A 6,022-nucleotide genomic window follows, 5' to 3' on the forward strand; every position below is an offset into this window, starting at 1 on the left:
ATTTCTGTAGTCAAAGTTATTTGTTTATCTAAAGGCACCACTCACTGGGCTTTATAGCTCGTGTTTTTAATGTTTTATGTTTTACCCCCCTCCCACCCCCCCTCCCCCCCAATGTGAGGAGTTCCAGGGTGCTGCTAAGGTCAAGGTCTGCCACAAGCCACAGTTACACTTCCGGAGGGTTCTATAGTTGTTGTTGTAAACTTTGTTATTAAGTCTTGGAGTTGTATAAACATTACATTGTTGTAAAATAAAATGGGCCTACTTATTCAGTTGGTAGTTGAATTTGTTCATTGGTATTAGAGTTATTTCCACAAGAGTTATCAGGCAGTAAGTGTCAACAAAAGGGTTGATAACTACTGCGGTCATACCCTTTCTCAGGCTCAGAGGGTAGTTTGGGGCGGGGTGTGACAACTTGGTATCAGAGTATAGTTTCTGGGACAATTGAGAGATTAGTTTATACCAGCTTAGTATCAAAGTATAAGTTTCTGGGAAAGTTGAAGGGTGAGTTGATACTAGTTTGGTATCAAAGTATATGCTCTTAAAAAGTTGAGGATTGAGTTTAGTAAAACAAGAGGGAAGTGTGGTAGAGTAAAGGTTTAAAAAGAAATCTAAGAATTAGTCAAGGTAGACTAAGAGGAATGGCGGAAGTGGCATGACCTAGCAGGCAATCGGAGCTGGAACTCACAACACTACCTGAAGATCTACCGAGGAAGGTAAGTGTGAATTTAAGTTATTCTCATTTGGTATTTGAGATAGAAATGAATATGTTGTAGATAGTTGGTTCAACATCTAGCTTAGAGATGGCTTGGTAAGGTATTGTTGGACAAACTAAGAAAGTTGATATCAGAGTAGCGCAGTGGAAGCGTGGTAATAGACAAGGTTATAAGAGGTTACAACAGTGGTTGTTGTGAAACCTTAAACCGAAGTTAGTTCGAACAAATTTCGAGGATGAAATTTTCTTAAGGGGGAAGTGAATTTGAAACCCTGATTTCCATTATTCCTACTTAAGCAGGTGTTAAAAGGAATAAACTCAGTGAAAGTTAAATCCTATGTTGAAAAGAAGGAAATTTCTAAGTGTTGAGTAGAATTTTCTTGAGTAGTTTTGAGTTAAGCTTTAATTGATGAAATATTGGCTAAGTATAATCTATGTGATGGATGTGTTGGAAGGATGGTATTTGTCCATACGGCTGAAGGAAGACAACCGAGGGTGATGCATTGCTATAGCGTGAGGGCATGCGAGGGCACGAGGATGTGCGCGGATGCGAGGGTCGCGTTGGCCCTTATGGACGCATTGGACCAGGCGAGTGTCTTATACGTCGATGCGGCTGAGTGTCCTATATGTCGATGAGGCCAAGTGTCCCATGCGTCGATGCCAAGCACCCATGTAAAGCGAGCTATGCGTCCATACCAATTGACCATGCATTGATGCTAAGCGAGCATCCTATGCGTCGAGGCCGAGTGACCGTGCTAGGCATTGGAAGTTGACGATGGCATGCACGATGGATACATATGACGCGACAATTCTGTTAAGGCATAGGTCATGCGATGGGCTAGGTTAGACGCATGGTGGTTGGCTCTTGTGATGGTTAAGGCTTGTGATGGCTGAGTAAGTTGGGTTGCGATGGTGCTATATTGAAAACCAAGGGGAACCAAGGGTTGCTAAGCGTTGATTGCATACTATGCATTGATGACCCACTATGCGTTGATGATTACACTATGCATTGATGATAGATTATGCGTTAGGGTTTGAATGCATATGAAGTTGGATAAACACATATGAAGGATAAACGCATATGAAGGATGAACGCATATAAAGGATGGACGCATTCAAGGATGTCATCCGGACATATGGCTTGTTAGGAGGAATTATTAAGCTGTAAGCCAATTAGGTGGATGCATAAGAAGACATGTAAAATTTGAGGGCTATGCGTTGGTGAAAGGAGAAGAAGACACCTTGGCTTGCACTGATGTAAGAATGCGTTGATGGTGTGAGGAAAAGACACTTGGACATGCGGACAAGTAGGAGGTTTCGGCCATGGAGCAATCTTCGACGCTTATAAATAGGGCCAAGGACTTCAGATGAAAACTCAAATTCTCTTCAAAGGACATAAAGAAGATTGTATTGGGAGGAGGCTATGCATTGATGGTCAGACCATGCGTTGGTCTTGAGGTTCCAAGAGGGGAGATGCTGTCGGATAGAAAGGTCAGAAAATAACATAAGCATGGAATGAAAATTTCTCACAGAATACTCGTGCGTTTGATGTGATTCCAAATCCATCTAAAAGCTAAAAGAGTCTAGTATTCAGATAGGGCTTCTGGAGAAGAAGCTCCAAGGGATCGAGCTGGAAACTGAGGAAAAGACAGAGGAGTCAAGCTGTCGGGTAAGCTTAGGTCAGTCTTGATTTTTTGATGTTTCTGGCCAAATCACGAGTCATTATGAGCAAATATTTTGAGGCAAGCTTCCTGAGACATTTTAGAGCATATTTGTAGAAGGAAGTATTTCGAGATAAAGCCTATAACTATGAGTAATCTGAGCTTTAATTTGAATCTGAATCGTAGGGTTCAAAAAGGAGCCCGAGGTGACCAAGGAACTTCTAAAGAGAAAGGTTCCTAGACGATCAAGGTGAGTGGTTATTGTGTTGTTGTATTGTGGATGTAATTTCTATATATAGCTAAATATATATAGGGTATAATGTTAAATTGGCATGATCAGGGGTATAAGTTTATGTTGTTACTATGCCTGTTAAGATATTGCTTGTATGTTCGTGTTAGAAACTAGAATTGTACCCGGGATATATAGTTAACATGCTTGAAAAGGTACTTGGCGGGAAAATATAGTCGGCTTCGGCTGGCGGGAAAATATAGTCGGCTTCGGCTGGCGGGAAAATATAGTCGGCTTCGGTCGGCGGGAAATTATAGTCGGTGATGACTGGCGGGAAATATAGTCAAGTTACTTAAGCATAGCTAGTGGGAAAATAGTTGATGTGCACATTGGCGGGATAATAGGGTACAAGGAAAGTTTCCACAGGAATTGTTGATACATTGCTTTATTATACGTGTGAAAGTGGTGGGGAAAGGTATGATCATGCCAAGGATAACCAGTGGTAAAGCTGGGGATGTTCATATTATGTAATAACCAGCGGTCAAGCTGGGGTAGAATGTTTTTAACCAATAGTTGAGCTGGGGTTAATCCAGCGGTCTGATTGGAGAAATAATTGTGAAGTTGTAATATTCTTGTTGACTATGCATTGATTTCCAAAAAGTATATTTCTGCAGTCAAAGTTATTTGTTTATCTAAAGGCACCATTCACTGGGCTTTATAGCTCATGTTTTCCATGTTTTATGTTTTATCCCCTTCCCTCCCCTCCCCCCTCCAGGTAGCAAAAGGTGAGGAGTTCCAAGGTGCTGATAAGGTCAAGGTCTAATGCATTGGATTTGTTCATTGGTATTAGAGTTATTTCCACAAGAGTTATCAAGTAGTAAGTGTCAACAAAAGGGTTGATAACTGTTGCGGTCAGACCCTTTCTCAGGCTCAGAGGGTAGTCTGGGGCGGGGTGTGACACATTAGTTAACGAATGAAGATTATTTTGGTCTAATGAGTTTAGTCAATTAATCGCAGATCGTTTGAGCCCATGATCTATAGGTCTGTAAGATCTCCTTACTAGTTCGTAACGGACTAGCTCTAAAATAGCGTGATAAGTTAATTTGAAACGTTCAAATTAGAATTAAGAGAATTAGTAATTACATGAGATGTAATTATATGTTTAATTTTAGAATTAAACAGAATAGGAGAATTTATATATTTAAATATGATTTAAATATATAAAGATGGATATGTGTTAAAATTAATTTAATATTTGATATTAAATTAATTAAGTTTTATTTAATAATTAATTTATGAAATTAATTAATTTTTTCATTTTTAAATCAAAATTTTGATTTTATGATAAAATTGAAAAAATAAATAAAATAAAACAAACAAAACACATAAAATGGAAAAAGAGGTTTTTCCATTATCCATCACCACTCACTCAAATGGCATTATCTTTGCCTTGTCTTCTCCAAGCATGAGCTACGACTCATGCAAATCCTCTCTTTGCATGTTGATCTGCAATATATTGAAGAGATTGGAGTGAAAATTGGGCATGCAACCTATAGAGATTTGGAGAGAAAAATTGGTTTGAAGAAAGAGCTCTTCAGCTAATTTTCTACAGTGAGCATTTCTCCTTCTATCCTTGATTCAAGCTTGTTTTGAGTCCCACAACTCAATCTAGAGCACCAAGAGAATAGTGGGGAAGATCTTGAGGTGGTCTACAACAAGATTTGGAGAAGATAGCAGCTGGTGAAGGAGCTTGGAAGAAGTTCTACAAGAGGTATGTCTTGAAACTCACTTGTTTCTGCAAAAGTATGTTTTATATTTTGCCAAAATTATTGAATTTGAGTGCTTAAATGATCCTTGTGCTTCTGCTGCTGTTGATATAATTTTACAGTTTCAATTCAAGGGAGGGGTAACTGATCACTCTTCGGTGGCTATTGCTCTAAACCTCTAAAATATTGTTGCAAAAACTAAATTAATAGTTTAATTAGGGTTCTATGATTTCTTTTCCTTGCTGAATTGATTGAAAGCTTTTTTTTTTTTGTGTAATGGGTTAAGGCAAATATAACTAATATGATCAATTGTTTATTATTCGTTTCAATGTGTCTTCCACAATAATTTCCTTACTTAAAAACGAAAAACTAACTAGTGAAAATTATGTGACGTGGAAATAACTTGAATATGATCCTAGTTATAGATGATCTACAGTTCGTCTTAACAGAGGAATGTCATCCAATCCCCACTCGTAATACATCCCAAGAATTAAGCAATGCTTATGACCATTGGATGAATGCCAATGACAAGGCCTGAGTCTATATCATGGCAAGTCTGTCTGACATTCTTACCAAGGAACATGAGGCCATGATCACTACACGTCAAATCATGGAATCCCTCTAGTAGATGATTGGACAACCATCCCCTTAGATCCAGCACGAGGTCCTCAAGTACGTTTATAATGCATGCTTGAAAGAAGACCAGTAAGTGAGAGAACATGTTCTCAACTTGATGGTCCACTTCAATGTCGCCGAGATGAATGACGTGGTCATTGACGAGTAAAGTCAGGTATCCTTTATTTTGGAATCTCTTCTAAAGAGTTTTCTCCAATCTGAAGTAATGTAGTTATGAATAAAGTAAAGTCCACTATGGCTACCCTTCTAAATGAGTTACAGACTTACTAGTCTCTTTTGAAATGTGAGGGACCAATAGAAGGAGAAGAAAATGTTATCCATTCCAAGAAGTTCCACAAAGGTCCATCCTTTGGAACTAAGTATGTTCCCTTATCTCATAGTTCTACAAAAATTCAGAAAAAGAAAGGAGGGAAAGGGAAGGCTCCCATTACTGGAAAAGGCAAGGCCAAGGCAAAGGTAACCGACAAGGGCAAGTGCTTTCACTGCAATGTGGATGGTCAATGGAAATGAAATTGCCCAAAGTATCTCGCCTAGAAAAAGAAAAAGAAGGAAGGTAAATATGATTTACTAGTTCTAGAAACCTATTTCGCGGAATATGACCATAATACCTGGATACTTTATTCAGAAGCCACTAATAACTTTTGTTCTTCTTTATAGGAAATTAGTTCTTTCCGCAGCTCGAGGAGGGTGAAATGACAGTCAAGGTTAGAACGAGAGATGCCATTTTAGCATGTGCAGTTGGAGCTACTAAGTTTTTTGTTTTTTTTTTAAATAGATACTTAATTTGGATAATTTGTATATAGTTCCCACAATTAAGAGGAATCTTGTATCTATTTCTTGTTTAATTGAACAATCTTATTAGTTTTTTTTTTCATCCAATAAAGTGTTCATTATGAAAAATGGTGTGAATTTTTATTTAGCTATACTAGAGAATAACTTTCATGTGTTAAGACCAACTGAATCAAAAACACTTTTAAATCATGAGATGTTTAAAATGGCAAATACTCAAACAAAAAGG

The sequence above is a fragment of the Benincasa hispida genome, chromosome 10 (genome assembly GCF_027475165.1).
Source record: "Benincasa hispida cultivar pf3 chromosome 10, pf3_genome.v1.1, whole genome shotgun sequence".
NCBI classification, from domain to species: domain Eukaryota; kingdom Viridiplantae; phylum Streptophyta; class Magnoliopsida; order Cucurbitales; family Cucurbitaceae; genus Benincasa; species Benincasa hispida.